Genomic DNA, 19,375 nt, shown 5'->3' with positions numbered 1-19,375 from the left:
CGAAGGGGATTTGTGTGCGCGCCCATGGAGCACTCTTTTGGTCCCTTGATGCTCAGTACTGTTTTCGTTGAGTTCCTGGCCGGAACCACAACTCCCAGGATGCACCCATGTTCTAGAGCAGTCAAAAGAGCAGTTTCCGGTTTGGGCCAGTGCGCCTGCGCACGAACTGTGGTCTTATTGGTTCGAACTGCCTCGTGCGATGCGCGTCACAGCGACGCGCAGTCGTGGGGGCGGGAAGACGTGGCGGCGGCTGTCGCGGCAGCTCGAGCAGGATCTCAGACGCGGTATCGCGGCGGCGGCAGCGGCGCAGCTCCTCCGGGTCCCCTCCCTCCTCCGCTCCCCTTTCCTCCCTCCCCCCCCCCGCCGTGGTTCCCGAGGAGTCCGAGACTTGCGGCGAGGCGGCGACAAGCTCTGGGTGAGGGTCTCTGGAATGTTAGCGCCGTTTCGCGGGCGAAGGGAGAGAGCCCGGGGTCGAGGAGGAGGTGAGGGGTCTGAGGCGGAGAGTGTCCCCGGCGCGGGCCGGGGAGCGCGCGATCGTCCCAGCCTTCAACTTGGCCTCCTTACCTGACTCGCCGCGGGGCACAGCGCGCAGTGCAGTGGCCCCAGGGGCCGACCGTGAGGGGCCTGGATCCGCTCTCGTTTCAACCGCTGTTTGTAGTGCCTGGCGCCCCTCACCCGCCTCGCCCCTCCCGGCACGGAGTCCGGAGCCCTCTCTCAGCTCTTCTTCCTTCGCGTGCAGTTGCCCTTCCTTACTGCTCACCGAGAGACTTTGCCCTCCCTTTTTTCATTTCCGTCTCTTTTATTAGTTCTAGGAATTTCTTTGGTGGCAGGCTTCGAATGGGTTCTGCTTGGTAGTACTTTTATAGTCCCTGGGTAGGAAGATTTTCCTTTCTTATCTTTTCTTCGGTGGCGCTCCAGGCAACCTACTTGCGATAGAACCTTGCGCCCTTGTTTCCCAAGTCTGTCACTGTTTGCTTCTTTTAAAACTGATGGTAACAGGGTTTAAGTCAATTCTAGGGGTCTGTGAGAGAGGTCGGATTGGAAACTAATAGGTAACTTCTTTTCTCCCTCTGGCTTTTGACAGTAAATATAAATACGTTTGCCTCTGGAATTTGACAACTTCATGAGACGGCTCAACTGTGACTTTTGGTAGAAAGATTCAGATGTCCGACCAGAATTTTACTAGCTATGGTGACTTCAGTGCAGGTTCTTGGCTTTTTTTTTTTTTTTTTTTGGTAGGATGGCCTTTTAATATTTTATTTTTAGATTCTGGATTTCTCAGCCTACTGTTAATCCCATTAGATCTCTTCCAAAAACAGTTCCCCCCTCCCCCCCCGAAACCGTTTAAAACTTGAAGAAATCTGTTATAACATTTAAAATCGTTTGATCACAAAACTTCTCAGTGAAGTGTTAAAAACAATTTCCTTCAACCCAAGCTTTAATTTTGGAGGGGAGATCTTAAACTGTCATTTCTGAAGTTTGAAGTGTTCTCTTAACAAAGGCCACCCATTGTTTCCTTTTACCACCCTCTCACTCTCAGTCTGTTAGAATTTGATAGATTTTTTCATTCCTAGTTTTTTCATTTCATAGAAATGAAGATTTTCATTTGCTGACTATTTGTAACTAAAATAATTTCATCACTAGTTGGGACTTCCACTTGTGGTGGCAGCTGCTTGGTGGTAAATTATTATGAACTTTGAAAAAAATTCAGATTGGTATAAATATGAAAGACATTTCTTTTTTTTTTTTTTAAAAGATTTTATTTATTTATTTGAGAGAGAGAATGAGAGACAGAGAGTACTAGAGGGAAGAGGGTCAGAGGGAGAAGCAGACGCCCCGCCGAGCAGGGAGCCCGATGCGGGACTCGATCCCGGGACTCCAGGATCACGGCCTGAGCCGAAGGCAGTCGCTTAACCGACTGAGCCACCCAGGCGCCCCATGAAAGACATTTCTTTTAGCTTCTATTTGTAACTGCATATCCACCAGTATATGTTCATATCTATACTTTACAGGCTACTTAGTAGCAAATTTTCTCTTATCCGAACACTACGGATGAGAAAATTACCAGAGCCTAAAAGAGTTTGTGTTTTTCTATCCCTAGACTAGTACAAATAAATAAACGAATGAATCTTTTTCCACCAGTAGTATCCATTTAGCCGATGCACTGTCTTTAGTATAAATCACATCTTGTGTTCCAAAATGAAAATAGTTTTATTCTTTATCTCAGGGGCCGCAAACTTTATAATTTGTGGGGCAAGTTTTGCTAGCTGTCTGCTTTTGTAAGTTAAGTTTTTATTGAGCTATAGCCATTTGTATTCATTTTGATGTTGTTTGTGGTTGCTTTTGCAGTGCAAGGTAGAATTGAGTAGTGGGGCCAGAGACTCATATGGCCTACAAAGCCTAAAATATTTACTGTCTGGCCCGTAATAGAAAAAGCTTACTGACTCCTACTTTATTTTATTAACAATCATGCATATGTAATGTAGAAAGTTAAAATGAGTCAGAAAAGTCTAAAGAAGAAAGTTAAAATTGTCCAGAATCACACCACTCCGAGGGTTTTGTTTGTGTGATTATTTCAGAATCTGTTAGCGATTGCTTTTGTATAAATGGGCTCATACTGTTAAGTGGTGGTTTGTAATCTTTTTTTTTTTTAATTTTATTTTTTTAAGGTAATTTCTACACTGAATGTGGGTCTCAAACTCATGACCCTGAGATCATGGGTTGCAAGGACTGAGCCAGCTGGGCACGCCTGTTTGTAATCTGCTTTAAAAAAACCTCAGATTATTGTTATTTGGCTACTAGAAAGGAGCTTGATGAGCCAAGTTTTCCTGATTTGTCTTTACCAGTTAAGATTAAAAAAAAAAAATCAGGAATAATAGATGCTTGATGGTAGTGGTGAACACCATTTATTGAGCACTTACTGTGTGCTAGGTAGTGTTTCAATACTTTACATGTATTAAGTTATTTAATACCTGCAGCAGCTCTATGGATACACATACTAGTATCCATATTTAAAGATGAAGAAACTGAGGCACAGAGAAATTAATTGCGCAAGTTCATCAACTCGTTAATGGTGCAGTTGGGGTTTGAATCCATGCAGTCTGGCTTCAGGACCCAGGCTCCCAATATGTCACAGAGCCTCTCATTAGAGCACTGCTCAGTGTAGGAAAGTTGAGACAGTCCAGAGGTATATGATGTAAAAATTCGTCCTTTTGCCCTTCTTTCCAGTTTCACTCTCTGTAGAAATCCACTGCAGTTTGATGTAGAGATTTTCAGCTCTTTGTCTGCTTATACAAATGTTTATTCACAAATCTGTCTATACTTGCAGGTTTTAAAAAAATTAATAGACTTGATTTTTTAGAGCAGTTTTAGGTTTACAGAAATTTGTGTGGATAGTATAGAAAGTTGCTATATCACCTACTCTATTTTCTGTTATTAATAGCATGCATTAATGTGGTATATTTGTTACAGTTGATGTACCAATGTTGTTACATAGTCATTAATTAAAATCTATATTTTATAATAGGGCTCCTTTTTATGTTGCAAAGTTTTTTTTGTTTTTTTTTTTTAATATTTGACAGAGAGGCACAGCGAGAGAGGGAACACAAGCAGGGGGAGTGGGAGAGGGAGAAGTACTTCCTGCTGAGCGGGGAGCCCGATGCGGGACTCAATCCCAGGACCCTGGGATCATGACCTGAGCCACCCAGGAACCCCGCAGAGTTGTTTTTTAAAAAGGGATCCAACCAATCATTGTTCTGTGGTGTGCTTTTTTGGGTGGTTTTTAAAATACAGTGTCTCTGGACTTTTTTTTTTTTTTTTTAAAGATTTTATTTATTTATTTGACAGACACAGCAAGAGAGGGAACCCAAGCAGGGGGGAGTGAGCGAGGGAGAAGCAGGCTTCCTGCTGAGCAGGGAGCAGGGAGCCTGATGCGGGGCTAGATCCCAGGACCCTGGGATCATGACCTGAGCTGAAGGCAGACGCCTAAGGACTAAGCCACCCAGGCACCCCCGTTTCTGGACTTTTTAATGGAAAAAAAATATTGTTAATTCACTAATTTTCAGATTAATAACAAATTTAACAGTCTTTTGGAATGGAAAAGTTGCTAGGAAGTTATTTGAATCTTCTTTTTCATAAGTTTATATATTGTAGGGCCAGTTGCTTTTCTTGGAAGGACTGCTTATTTTTTGACTGGACATTCTGGCTCCTTGAAGCTGTTCAGGTTCTTGGAGATTTTCTTGCTGTTCTTTATTGGAAGAGTGATGCACATCAACCTAGTTACTACCATTAACATCCTCCTCATTGAGACAGATCCTTCCCCACCCATCTTTTTTGTTCTTAGCATTCTCTTCCTCTTTCTCAATTTCTAGCACTTCCATTCCTAGAATGTAAACTTCAGCATCTAATTTTCCATATTTTTGTACTCTTGATTTTATCTAGTCTTAACCCTGGAATTCCTTAATCTGAGGGATTTAGTGTTCGGAAGAACTGAGTCAGAGTTCTGGCAGACATTGTCACTTTCTTAATGTTGTGTGTTTTATACTGGGCCAGGCCTTGAGGAAGTTAAGTCATTAAACTGTTACCTCTTTCATAGAATCTTTTTCATTGATTCCTACTGTCATGATTTCCCCAGAGTTCTTGTCCATAACGAAATGGGTGGCCACAATCATGAGTGACTGAATGATCTCTGGGACTATACCAGGTGATGAGATGTTTGTGTGTTTGTGCACCAAACAGAAGGATCTTACTAATTCTCTTTGGTGCTGCTGTAGAAACCTTTGCACAAAGGGATAGAAGTTAGAAAAAGCTCATAAATTCCCACCAGTCTAGAGATAAGTTTCTAGAGCATCATATTCACTTCAGACATCTCTTTAGAGCTCTTCAGCTGCAGTATTAGTTTTTCTGCAAAATCTTGGAGAATCATGAATCAGATGGATAACTGAGAAGTTAAACACCTTGTTTTTTTTTTTTCTTTTGTTTTTAAGCACTTTCATTGTGTTTGGAGCCTGTTTTCCCTGTGGCATACTGCACTAACATTCTTAGTTGCTGTCCTGTTTCTCTTCTTCATCTTTTCCTAGGGAGAAGGTCAGGGCAGCAACTAATACTTTGGTGACCCCAGAGAAGCGTGAATTGCGGTAACATTGACAGTCATTGGCATCATTTCAGATGTTTCTTTTGAAGAGTTCAGTCATCACTTTCAAAGATATCTTGGCTGCAGTTGCATTGCTGTCTCTTAACATGCACATAAAATTCTGTAATACTTTATTCATTTTATTTTTGTATTTTGCACTTTTATTCTAATCAGTCACAAAATGAGTGTATTGCTTGTATGGCAATGTAGAAGTTCAAAGAAGAGCAATAGCAAACTTGATGGATTGATGAGATTCTTCTCCCAGAGATCAAAGCTTTGCAAAATGTTATTGGAAGATCTACATTCAAGACAGTGTAATTGTAGGAGAGCAGCTCTTTCAGCCCTTGAGGAAAGTTGTCTAGCTGTTTTGGGTAGCAGTGACCAATCAGTGCCGTAAACATCACCAGCTTTGCCAGTTCTTTGCTAGGTTTATTTGGTTGCAATTTGAAAATCTCCACTTGGATTTGTAGTGAATATTCTAATGCTGTAGAAACTCTCAGCATAGGCAGAGGGTCCACTTTATTAATTCTGTAATTGCTGCAGGTTGCTGGGCAGCTAGTGTTTGTTTCTGCTGGACATGATGGGTGCAGATTGGCTGGCGATAAGCAGCTCTCAGAAAACCTACACCCTACACCCAATACCAGCCAACCCTTCTCAGCTGTGGCTTGGAATCATGCTTCTGGGTGTGACTAGAAATAGCCTTGGAGCTCGGCAGGTGGCGCCATCTTGGCTCATAGTAGTGTGCTTTAAAAATTAATATTCACGATAGTTTCCCACATCAGTACGTCTGCATCTACTCTGTTCTTTTAAGTAGTTCTTTAGTATTTTATTAAATGGGTGAGTCATAATTTAATAGTGTTTCTGTTACTGGATATTTAGATTGTTTAAATTTATTGTATTATGTACATAAACATTGTATGTACAATTGTTGATGCTAATGACTCTGTAGGATAACTTTCTAAGTCTGGTTACTGGGTTGAAGGAAGTACATGGTTTTTATTTTTATTTTTTTTACATTTTTATTTAAGTTTTAGTTAGTTAACATACAATGCAGCATGGGTTTCATTTTGATATGTGTTACCAGAATGCCATCCAGAAAGGTCACAGCAATGTAAACGCTCACCACAAATGTGGGTGAGGTCTAGTTTCTCCATGCCATTTCCAACTTTTTAAAAAAATCTTTGTTTATCTGATTATCAGTTAAATGTTCCTTGCAGTGTATTATGTCTCTCTCACTGGGAGATGTGTTTCGTTGTGATGGCATTCTTTTGAAGTTGATTTAGAATTATTTTAGATGGAGCTTACATTCTGTAGTTGTTCTTCTAGTACTTTTTTAAGATCTGTTCACCTATTTAGATTCCCTACCCAGCCCTTGAAAGCAGTATGATTTTGCCACCCCTGTTAAAAGAGTCTGAGGGGGATGTCCCAGTAGACTATATATTTCTTGAGAGTAAGGAGAGTGTAGTTTTCTTTATATCGAACAGCAATCCTGGCATATAGCAAGTGAGGAGTAAATGGTCTTTTTAAAACCTAAATTGGATTGTGCTCTTGTGCTGAGTGAAGTGCTTTAATTTTGTTAAAAATAACCTTTTTAAAGTCTTGGTGAAATATAAACTTGAAAAATAGCAGCATAAAATTGTCATCTTGGGATATGTTGTCTGTTTCATCCTTTAATTCTAAAATGAGGTAAATAAAGGAATATCCTAGGACCTGTTTACTAGGAATAATTAACCTATTTAACATGTAACATTTGGTATTCAGTTTTGGAAGTTAAGGAATGGATTAAATAGGGGATTTGTTTCATGTAACCCATGGTTTTGATTTTTCTGTATTGCAGTATACCATGTGTTAGAGGGGATGTATGCTGGCTAAATGATTTTATAGCCTGGCTTAATTAGACGTAAGTGTCCAGAGAGAAGGAAAAATGAAGCTAAATTCTGGAAACTGCCAGAATATCTTCAGGCATAGGGAAAAATACCTGTCGGAAAGGACATTTGAAGTTTTTAATGGAAAAGCGCAGAAAAATAAAATTTTTTTAATAGCTGATTTATAGTATTACACATTCTTTTTAAAATTTTTTTTAAAGATTTTATTCATTTGAGACACAGAGATATATATAGAGAGAGAGCATGACGGGGCAGAGGGAGAGGGGAAACAGACTCCCCACTGAGCAGGGAGTCCGACGCAGGGCTAGAACCCTGAGATTGTGACCTGAGCTGAAGGCAGATGCTTAACCAACTGAGCCACCCAGACGCCCCAGTATTACATATTCGTATTGGATTTATGTATTTTCTGCAGTATCCTTGTACTAGAAAACAAAGCATATAAAGCATATGGTCTTTTTTTTTTTAAAGATTTTATTTATTTATTTGACAGAGAGAGACACAGCGAGAGAGGGAACACAAGCAGGGCGAGTGGGAGAGGGAGAAGCAGGCCTCCTGCTGAGCGGGGAGCCTGATGCGGGGCTCGATCCCAGAACCCTGGGATCACAACCCGAGCCGAAGGCAGACATTTAACAACTGAGCCACCCAGGTGCCCCTATAAAGCATATGGTTTTATTTTATTTTATTTTTATTTATTTATTTTAAAGCATACGGTTTTTTTTTTTTTAAAGATTTTATTTATTTATTTGAGAGAGAGAATGAGAGAGAGAGCACATGAGAGGGGGGAGGGTCAGAGGGAGAAGCAGACTCCCTGCTGAGCAGGGAGCCTGATGTGGGACTCGATCCCGGGACTCCAGGATCATGACCTGAGCCGAAGGCAGTCGCTCAACCAACTGAGCCACCCAGGTGCCCTAAAGCATATGGTTTTAAAGAAACAAACTTATTAAATTTTGGCCATCTAGGCCTTTTGTTTGCATTTCTTTGTTAGTATATTAGCTAATTATTTTTCTCTGGCAGCATATTCACTTTAATCTTGTATGCTCTGAAATCTGACTTCATTGAGCATATTTTGTATAATTGTATCTATACACTCATTCCTTTGGTCATGGAAGAAAGTGGTGTGGTGAAAACTCTTTAGCATGGTGGAACACGCAGGTTACTTCTTATTTGCTTGAAATTTATTTATATCCTGTGTCATCCAGAAGTGTAATAAAATATAAGGAGGAAAGGAAAAGAAAGAAGCATAATTCAATGACTAAGAATAAAAGTTGGATTTGAGTTTTCTTGGCAGCAAAGGTAAAGATGGAAATATGGTAAAATACAGAGCACTAAACTGGGAGGAGGAACAAGACCCAATTTTCCAGGGGTAAATCTTTTCTTGACAGATTTTAAAGAACTGTTTAAGTTGGGAAGTACATAAAAGCTGTTTTTGTTTTGTTTTGTTTTGTTTTGTTTGTTTTTGCTAGAGGCCTTAGTTAAAGGGAGAGGACTAAGCATTAACATTTCAAGCCAGTGAAAGAAATTTTGCATGGGGTTTGGTTTGAGGTTAGGCTGGGGATGTGTGTTTTATTTGGGTAATAGATTTTTTTCCTTAAAATATTTCAACATTCAGGAGACTACAGAGACCAATATAATTAACATTCACATATCCACCATACAGCTTTATCAAATCTTAACATTTTCTCATACTTTCCATTTTTTTTTAAGAAAAAATTGCACGTACACTTGAAGCACCTTCTTGGATTGCATTTCACTTTGTTTCCAGAACTAAAGACTATCGTGAATTTGGTGTTGATCATTGCTAATGCCTGATTTATGTAATAGAAATACATTCATAAGCAAATCATAATATTGTTTTGCATATTTTCAAACTTGATGTAAACAGTGTTCTACCTATTCTGTAACTTGTTTTTTTTGAAACACGTATTTTTTATTCATATGAAATTCCTGATACATTACCATTTTTGACCTACAAAAATGACAGTTTCATATGGTTCAACCTAATCATACTCATCACTTTTATCTGGGGTACAGTTACATTATTCTATTAAATGAATACAGGTGTTTTTAATTTATCATCATGTTGGTGGGTATTTAGGTTGTTTCCAGTTTTTTCACTTTTAAAAAACAATGCTACATTGAACATTCCTGATTAGGAATCCTTGTGCACATATTTAAGATCTGTGGCAGGTTTTTAAAACTGCATGTTGGAAGCCATTAATGAATGGGTTGTGAAATCAGTTTAGGAATTAAAATAGGATAGAAAGTATCAGTTTGTATTGTAGGCAGTATGGATAAAATGTTTTGTGAGATAGCCACCTATGTGGCTACTAAGTTTGTTTTTTGTAAGTTTATTTATTTTTAAGTAATTTCTGTACCCAACATGGGGCTTGAACTCACGACTCCAATAATCTGGAGTCACATGCTGTTCTGAGTCAGCCAGGCCCCCTATGATTACCAAGTGTGAAATGAAATTCTGTAGTGAAAATTACCCAGAGGTGAAGTTAATGGGTTGGAGGTTATAGATATTATGGGAACTTTTAACTGTCTGATATTGCCAAATTACCCTCCAAAATTGTGTCACTTTGTTTTAGCATGAGAGTATGAGAATCTGCTGTTTCCAAATCCTGTGATCCATGGCATTGTCAGATTTTTTACACGTTTACAAATCAGATGGGGTTTAAGATGATATCACATCATCTTAATTTTTAATTAAGATTTTTCTTTTTTTTTTAAAGATTTTATTTATTTATTTGAGAGAGAGAATGAGAGAGAGAGAGAGAGCGCGCGCACACACGAGGGGGGAGGGTCAGAGGGAGAAGCAGACTCCCCGCTGAGCAGGGAGCCCGATGCGGGACTCGATCCCGGGACTCCAGGATCATGACCTGAGCCGAAGGCAGTCGTTTAACCAACTGAGCCACCCAGGCGCCCCTTAATTAAGATTTTTCTTGAGTATGAAATTGAACATTTTTTCTTTTTTTTAAGATTTTATTTATTTATTTGACGGAGAGAGAGAGAGAGCGAGCGTGCGCACAAGCAGGGGAAGTGGCAGGCAGAGGCAGAGGGAGGAGCAGGCTCCCCGCAGAGCAGGGGGAGCCTGATGTGGGATTCAGTCCCAGGACGCTGGGATCATGACCTGAGCTAAAGGCAGTCGCTTAACCAACTGAGCCACCCAGGTGCCCAGAATTGAGCATTTTTTTTCAAATGTTGAGTGACTGTTTAGGTTTCCATTTCTTGAATTGACTATCTGCTACAGCCCCCCCCCATGCCTATTGCTTTATCTTTTTTTTTTTTTTTTTTTAGAGAGAGAGGTAGAGAGTGTGCATGTTTGTGCTGCCAGCAGGGCAGGGGTGAGGGTGTGGGAGTCTGGGGGCGGGGGAAGGGAGAGAGAGAGAGAATCCCAAGCAGGCTCCACACCAAGCGCAGAGCCCCACATGGGTCCGATCTCATAACCGTGAGATCATGACCTGAGCCCAAATCCAGTCAGATGCCTAACCAACTGAGCCACCTAGGCACCCTTGCTTTGTCTTTTTAAATTGATTTTAGGAGTTTATTACATGTTTTGGTTATGTCTGTTAAGTGAATTGCAAATATTTTCTTCTAGTGTATATGATTTATCAGTTAACTTTTTATTTTTTAATTTTTTAATTTTTTTTAAAGATTTTATCTATCTACCCGACAGAGAGAGAGACACAGCGAGAGAGGGAACACAAGCAGGGGGAGTGGGAGAGGGAGAAGCAGTCTTCCCGCGGAGCAGGGAGCCCGATGCGGGGCTCGATCCCAGGACCTGGAATCATGACTTGAGCCGAAGGCAGACGCCCAACGACTGAGCCACCCAGGCGCCCCAGTTAACTTTTTATATGGTTTTGTTGAATAGAAGTGATTATTAAATCTATCACAATTTTCCTTACTCATTTGTGTCTTAAGAAATCTACTCCATACCCCAAGGTCATTAAGAGTCTTCCATATTTTTTTCAAAAAGTTTTTGAAGGGGCACCTGAGTGGCTCATTTGGTTGAGCATCTGACTCCTGGTTTCGGCTCAGGTCATGATCTTGAGGTTGTGGGATAGAGCCCCACGTTGGGCTCTTTGCTCAGTGCAGGGTCTGCCTCAGATTCTCTCTTGTGTAAGTAAGTAAAATCTTTAAGAAGAAAAAAAAAAGTGTTTTTTTTTTTACATTTAGGTCTTGATTCTGCCTGGAAGAAAAATTTTCTTTTGTGTATGATGATGAGGCAGGGATCTAATTTAATTTTTTATATGCATAGCCAGTTACGACAGCACTGTTTAACAGTGTATGTTTTAAAATTTGAATTGTTAATCTTTTAAGCAGTTTTTGGTTCAACACAGTAACAGCCTTTTTGTCTTTCCTCAGGCTGCTTCACATGTTCAAGTTCGTGACTTCTGCGCAAAAGTAATGTGATTGGGTGATTGTTTGATTCAGAAATATATCTTAGAGGAGTAGATAAAGAGCACATTTTGTAGATCTCACCCAAATGTCATTTCTCTCAACCACTTTTGTAATAGAAGCTGGGTTGCAGGTAGTTTGAGGCTACACTTTGGTGAGGAAACAGACTGCTGGTTTTTTGCATTGCTGGTTAACATCTTGGAACTTTGGACTTTGGAAACTAGATAAGCAGGTGTTCGATTGATTTTTTTTTTTTTTTAAGATTTTATTTATTTATTTGAGAGAGAGAGCATGAGCAGGGAGGAGAGGGAGAAGCAGGCTCCCTCCTGAGCAGGGAACCCGACGTGGGGCTTGATCCCTGGGATCATGACCTGAGCTGAAGGCAGATACTTAACCAGCTGAGCCACCCACGTACCCCTCATTTGACATCTTGATACTTGAAACTTCAGAATACAGTTGACCCTTGAACAACATGGGTTTGAACTGTGCAGGTCTACTTATACACGGATTTTTTACGGTATAGTACTTTAAGTGTATTTTATGATTTTCTTAAAAAGCTTTTCTCTAGCTTAACTTTATATTATAATACAGTATAGGGTGCCTGGGTGGCTCAGTCGGTTAAGCATCTGCCTTTGGCTCAGATCATGATCTTGGGGTCCTGGGATGGAGCCCCACATCGGGCTCCCTGCTCAGCAGGGGGGTCTGCTTCTCCTTTTCTCTCTGCCCCTGCTCCTGCTTGTGTTCTCTTCCCCCTCCCACCTCAAAGAAATAAATCTTTTATAAAAATACAGTATATATGATACATATAAGTCCAGTGTCTTCCCTCCAACTCTTTGTTTTTTAAATCCTTAGAACTTGACTTTATATTTCGGGGATATAGGAGCTCAAAAACCTTTGTTGGATGTGGAGGAGAACAGCTAACATGCACTGAGTACTTACTATATGCAAAGAACATTTCCCATGAAGTCCCTCTTTAGTCTTTACAATAATCCTGGGAGACAGGTAAAATTATTTCCTACATTTTGGAAATGACAAAACATCCAGGGAAGTTATAAATAACTTGCCTGAGCTAACTATATTTATAAGTGGCAAACTAATCTACCTAATCAACCTACTCTGCCTAACACCCAAGTCAATGCTCTTATCCACAACCCTGTTTCTGTGAACTATAAGCTGTACTCAAATAAATGCGCAATACTACTTAAATGCCAAATACAGGAGTTTCAACACTGATAACAGATTGTACTTTACAACAATGTTGAAAATATGAAACAGTCAAAAAATGGGGAAGAACACAGAGCCTTGCTACATATTGGAGGCAATAAAGCAATTGATTAAAATTGGAATTCTTTGGGCGCCTGGGTGGCTCAGTTAGTTAAGCGACTGCCTTCGGCTCAGGTCATGATCCTGGAGTCCTGGGATCGAGTTCCGCGTCGGGCTCCCTGCTCGGCAGGGAGTCTGCTTCTCCCTCTGACCCTCCTCCCTCTCATGCTCTCTGTATCTCATTCTCTCTGTCTCAAATAAATAAATAAATAAAATCTTTAAAAAAAAAAAAAGAAAGTTATTGGAGAGCTCAAAGCAAGGGAGTACCTTTCGATAAAGATCACTGTGACTCCTGTGTGGGGAGTGGATTCTGGATTCTGAGGATAAGGAGTTGGGGTAATTGGGTAACAAAGATGAAACCAAGGAGACCTTTGTAGGCTATTGTATTTAGGACAGGTGAGAGGGATCTTATTTTTTGGCTTGAACCAGAAAGTAATAGAGGAGAGAAATGGGTAGATTTGGGCCCGGTTTTGAAGACTGAATTAGTAGGACTTGCTGACTGAATTATGACCAGTGAGAGAAATCCTAGGACTTAAGCAATTAGAAGATTGATAGTGCAGTGTAATGAAATCGGTAAGTCTGGAAGGGAGAAGAGGTTTTGTGGGAAATCATGGGTTCTGTTTGGTTAAGTTTGAGGTGCCAGTTAGATATCTGTGTAGAGGTGTAGAGATTTTGTACTTGGTGATAGGTTATAATAATTATAGGTTATGGAGTTAAGTGAGAGATAAATATTTGGCAATCACTGACTTGTATCTGCTAGATTTGGTGAGAAAGATTTCAGTGATGAACTTGTTAAGTGTGGCCTCAGTGGGAATAGAAGATAGGTTGTAGAGAAGTATCAGGTGAGGGATGGAGTGAGAATGTGAGGTTAGCGAATGAGGACAGCAACCATAGACTCCTCTTTGAGAAATTTTCTGGTGGAAGGGAAGCAGAAGAATAGTTGTATCTATAAGTAAGGCCTAGACTTGAGTCTTGTTTTTGTATTTGCCTGGATGCAGTTATTATTTGAGTGCATTCTAAAGATTAAGTTACTTTATGTACCATATCCAGTCATCTCTATAGTATTGAGGTAAATGGTATTTTTCCTCTTGTAACATGAGAGATTGTCTAGGAAAGTTAAATGACTGTTCAGGAATTCACAAGACAGTGGAACCTGTATTTGTACTCACTTTGTTTATCTCATACAGAGTACTTTTCGATATACCAAAATGCCCTTTAAACTTTTATGACTTTGGTTAAGTCCCGTCTACCTTAGAGTTTTTGAAAAGATTACAGGATGAGAGATGTGAAAATTCTTTTTAAGCTGTAAATTGTCACGGAATCCTTGGGAGAATCTTTACTTGATTTCCTCTTTTGTAAAATGAGAAACTTCAGTAGGTAACAGAATACAAATCATGTAGCTAATTGTTATTTAAAACAAAAAACTGATTCATTATAGTTGTTAATAAGATTATACAAAGAACAATTCAGAAATTTAGCAGAAACTTTATTATAGGAATGCTCTTTGATGCTTAAATAATAATGTGTTATAGGTATATGTTACATGTCACATGGTAATAATTGTAATTATTATGTAAACATTTTATTAATATTGTATCTAATTTTGAGCTTCTTATGCTAGATAGGATATGAAAAAATTGTGTAGACTCTAGTAAAGTCTCCAGGAAATGATCACAAATTAGAAAATGGATCCTTTATGGAAAAGTTTAGTGAATAAGAATTACTATTTTTTTTTAAGATTTTATTTTTAAGCAATCTGTACACCCAGTGTTGGGCTCAAACTTATAACGCCAAGATCAACCAAGTGAGCCAGCCAGGCACCCCTGAATAAGAATTATTTAACCTGGATTAGTCAAAGTTGAATTAATAATAAGGATTTGCAGCAAAGTGTTGGATATTACCATTGTGGAGAACAAAAATAAATGATGTCTTTTGACGTTCACTGTAAATACAATTGACTTCTAGACCTTAAGGATTATTAAACATTTAAAGAAACCCTCGTAGGAGATCCCCATCCTTGGACACGTTTTAAGAATGTATTGAATGGGGCGCCTGGGTGGCTCAGTTGGTTAAGCGACTGCCTTCGGCTCAGGTCATGATCCTGGAGTCCCTGGATCGAGGCCCGCATCGGGCTCCCTGCTCGGCAGGGAGTCTGCTTCTCCCTCTGACCCTCCCCCTTCTCATGTGCTCTCTCTCATTCTCTCTCAAATAAATAAATAAAATCTTTAAAAAAAAAAAAAGAATGTATTGAATGATTTTCACTTGGTAATATAAAGAATTGAAACCATCATATATTTTGAAATCTTGTATTTCGTTTGATTCTTTTTATTGCTTAATGAAAGAAGATTAGATATTGGTTGTTTATTGTATATCCATACTTTTCCAGTTTATCATACGATTAGAAGCTAGGGCCTCAGCCATTTATTTTATTTTATTTTTTAAAATATTTTATTTATTTATTTGACAGAGAGACACACAGTGAGAGAGGAAACACAAGCAGGGAGAGGGGGAGAGGGAGAAGCAGGCTTCCCGCTGAGCAGGGAGCCCAATGTGGGGCTCCATCCCAGGACCCTGAGATCATGACCTGAGCCGAAGGCAGACGCTTAACGATTGAGCCACCCAGGCACCCCATCAACCATTTATTTTTATTAGCCATTTATTTTTAAAAGTTAAATTTGTACTTAGCTAAGTCTTCCTTATACTGTGGGTACCCCGTCTTCCAAATAAAAAATGGCAAGGGGAAATGCAGAAATTGAGGATGAAATAATATTAAAGTGGCTTTTTAATGCTTCTTATTAGTGTTTGTTGTGATCAGAAACTTCAGAATTTTCAAGTATGACTACCACTACTGGGTGTGTGGTATTTGGCTAGGCCTTCTCACTAGTGGTCCTAATCTATCACCAACCTCACAAAGCATGATTTAAATTAATTCTTGGTGCTTTGCCTCTGTTAGCCTGTTCAGTTCTCACAACCACATATGAAGTGTAGAGATTGTTAACTCTTTACAGGTTAACTTCCGGTCTGCTATGGACCTTTGAGGTTGTTAACAATTAAGATATTAAATTTTCACATTCTGAGGGCCGGTAGTGCAATGTTTCTTTGTATTAGTTGGGACACGGTGAGTAGGGTGTGATAGTTGAAATCTAGTGACATCACTTTCTAGTTTTGGTTTGTTTGTTTGTTTTTGGTGCAAAATGGTGGTTTTATTAAAGCATGGGGACAGGAGCCCATCACTTTCTAGTTCTATAATTAAATTATTCAGTGGTAGAGGACGGGCTGCAAAATATGTTCCAGGGTTTTGTTGGCTTCCTCGAAGGTGAAAGTAGCCAATTTCACAGTGACTTGAAAGTTGTATATGGAAACAATTCTAGTGTGGTCTGTCATTCCATATTGAGGTATGCCTTTGAAGTTGGTGCATGGTTAATGAGATTTCTGATATCAAGTTCATGCTTTTCCTTCATTGGAAACCTGAGTGGTACAAAATGTTCTGCATGGAAGTAGTGGTATCTTGTATCCCTCATTACCTCTTTCTGACTTCAATGTGAAGTGAAATATAGTGGATACAAATCTGAACAACTAGTGGAATGGGATTATTTTTTTAGGATGTAATAGTTTATTTCATCAATAGGACCAGCAAGGATAGTAAAGGTACCAGATTTTTTTTTGAACATTAGATTTTTTTTTTTCTTTTTTAATCACTATCAGTCAAAATACTAGATGTATGTTCCATGACTGGCTTAAGTCCTTACAGAATTGGGATGGGAGATTTCTCTCAGCTGGCAAGGAAAGTGGTTGATCCTTAATATTAATCCTTAAGGGACACCTTAATATTAATCCTTAAGGCTCAGTCAGGCATCTGCCTTGGCTCAGGTCATAATCCAACTGAGCCACCCAGGCACCCCCCTATTCATCCAGTTTTTTTTTTTTTTTAAAGATTTTATTTATTTATTTGACAGAGACAGAGATAGCGAGAGCAGGAAAACAAGCAGTGGGAGTGGGAGAGGGAGAGCACGCTTCCTGCCGAGGAGGGAACCTGATGTGGGACTCGATCCCAGGACCCTGGGATCATGACCTGAGCCGAAGGCAGACGCTTAACGACTGAGCCACCCAGGCGCCCCCTATTCATCCAATTTTTAATGGTAATTTGACTTTGAAAAAATTTTTACTTTTGGGGGCCTGGGTGGCTCAGTCGTTAGGCGCCTGTCTTCGGCTCAGGTCATGATCCCAACGTCCTGGGATCGAGCCCCGCCTCGGGCTCCCTACTCGGCGGGAAGCCTGCTTCTCCCTCTCCCACTCCCCTGCGTGTCTTCCATCTCTCCTGCCTCTCTCTCTCTGTCAAATGAATAAATAAAATCTTAAAAAAAAATTTTTTTTTTTACTTTTCATTTATTCCCCAAATAAGGATCAATGAATTGAGCTTTTCTTTGCTGATATTAATCATTTATTAATAAAGTTACAGAAGTAGCATAGGTGAAGCATACCAGGAGTGAGGCTGACTAGATTCAAATTCTAGCTCACCAGTTACTAATTGTATGTTAGTTACGCAGACTGTCTTGCTATATTTCCTCATCTATGAAGTGGGGATAGTACCCATCTAACAGGGTTTTAACTGAGTTAACTCATATATTATTTGAAAGACAGTGCCTGGCATACAGTAAAGCACTAAATAAGTTATAGCTGCTATTACCATTTTATTGTGAAAAAATATAAGAAGTTTACCATTTTGACCATTTTTAAGTTTACACTTCAGTAGCATTAAATACTACATTTACAGTGTTTTGTAGCCATCACTAGCATCCCAAAACTTCTGTATCACCTAAAACAAAATTAACCAATAGCAGTATCTCTCCTTTACTCCCTCCCACTAGCCCTGATAACCTGTCTTTTACCTGTGATCATTCTATAGCATGAATCTGAACTTCATTCTCTTTTGTTATTATTAATAGCTTAATATGTCATTGTATGTTTATACCACATTTTGTTTATCCATTCATCCATGGATGCTAGTAGAGTTTCCATGTTTTGGCTCTTGGGAGTGTTGGTGTATAAGTATCTGTTTGAATGCCTGCTTTCGTTATTTTGGCTATGTATCGAGGAGTGGAATTGCTGAATCACTGTAATTCTGTTTAACTCTTTGAGGAACTTGTCACTGTTGTTTTTATTATCATTATCATCATTTGGTAAAATGTATGGATGAGCTTTTTTTTTTTGGAAATTAGGTTTATTACCTGGGTGCTATTAGTGTTGTGGTATGCATGTTTATTGGAAGCTTTGTGCGTAATTTTTCACTCCTTGGATTGAAATTTCTGGTGTGGAGAATTACGTTTAAAACTGTGGAGCTGGGCTTGCCTGCTCTCTCTCTCTCTCTCCCTCTCTTTTCCACGCCTAGCGTGGAGTCCAGTGCAGGGCTCAGATGACCTTGAGATCACAACCTGAGCTGAAAGCAGGAGTCAGTCGCTCAACCGACTGAGCCACCCAGGCACCCTAGAATTTCCTTTCTTTTTGAGGCTAAGTAGTATTTTATTGTATGTATGGATTACATTATTGACTCATCCACTATAGAAGCTTGGGTTGCTTCCGTATATTAGCTGTTGTAAGTAATGCTGTTATGCACAAGAGTGTATAAATGTCTCTTCTAGACCCTGTTTTCAGTTCTTTTGTATATATACCCAGAAATAGAATTGCTAGATCGTATAGTAATTCTACTTTTAATTTTTTTGTGGAACTACCATCCTGTTTTCCACATCTTGCCTGCTCTTTTAAAATTGAGGGCAAAATGGGCGCCTGGGTGGCTCAGTTGGTTAAGCGACTGCCTTCGGCTCAGGTCATGATCCTGGAGTCCCGGGATCTAGTCCCACATCGGGCTCCCTGCTCAGCAGGGAGTCTGCTTCTCCCTCTGACCCTCCTCCCTCTCATGCTCTCTCTCATTCTCTCTCTTGCAAATAAATAAAATCTTAAAAAAAAAAAATTGAGGGCAAAATAAAAATCAAAATTACAAAATAGATGAAGTAATATATTGTACTAATATAATCTATCTTGACAAGCCCAACTGAACTATGATTAAATATAAATAATTTTAATTCCTTCTTTCCTTTTGTCCCCCTAGAGAATGGGACATTCATTCATTCATTCATTCAAGCAACCTATATTGAATGTCTTCTGTATATCTGTTGCAATTTGGGTTTCAGCAGTGAACAAAACAGAAATCCTTGCCCTCATGGAACATACAAACTATTGGTTTTCTGAAAATACTTTTCTTAGAATAGAGTTATAGAGCTGAAGTGTCAATTAAGTTAGCAATTTCTTCAGGTAGAAAAAATTGCTTTTGAGGTACGTTTAAGTAACTATGGTGCTTTTAAGCAATGTAATAACTTTATGCAGTATTATTTGAAGGGAAAGTAATGTCTAAGAGGTGGGAATTTAAAATTTTCCATTGCTTTCCCATTAGAGGCAACCTGGTATTAGTACATTTGACTGGAGTCAAGAGACGTAGGTTTTAGTCCTGACTTTATCATGTAATATTTGGTATTCCTGGAGTCTTCACTTTCATTTTTGTCCCTGTTCACTTCTTTATATAACTTTTTTTTTTAAAGTTCTGCACCCAGCATGTAGCCCAATGCGGCGCTTGAACTCA

The 19,375-nt window shown here is 39.4% G+C and overlaps 1 protein-coding gene and 1 pseudogene across 2 annotated transcripts in view; one reads left to right on the top strand and one right to left on the bottom strand.

Moving 5' to 3' along the window:
- The first annotated feature begins 256 nt into the window (after positions 1–256).
- ADIPOR2 (adiponectin receptor 2) overlaps positions 257–19,375 on the top strand; it is a 97,223-nt gene continuing 78,104 nt past the window's right edge. Inside the window, exon 1 of one of the 2 annotated variants that reach the window (XM_081820995.1) lies at positions 257–415. The gene's annotated coding sequence lies outside the window, so the exon portion shown is untranslated. Of the gene's footprint in view, positions 416–7,645; positions 7,664–19,375 lie in introns of those variants that run through there. The other variant, XM_081820998.1, reaches the window with a different exon arrangement.
- On the bottom strand, positions 4,140–5,710 carry LOC102737814 (protein SDA1 homolog pseudogene; annotated as a pseudogene).

Source organism: Leptonychotes weddellii, chromosome 5 (assembly GCF_054177405.1).
Source record: "Leptonychotes weddellii isolate Sample4059 chromosome 5, ASM5417740v2, whole genome shotgun sequence".
NCBI classification, from domain to species: Eukaryota; Metazoa; Chordata; class Mammalia; order Carnivora; family Phocidae; genus Leptonychotes; species Leptonychotes weddellii.
Note: the sequence above shows the minus strand (reverse complement) of the source record. Positions and strands in the feature narration are given on the sequence as shown.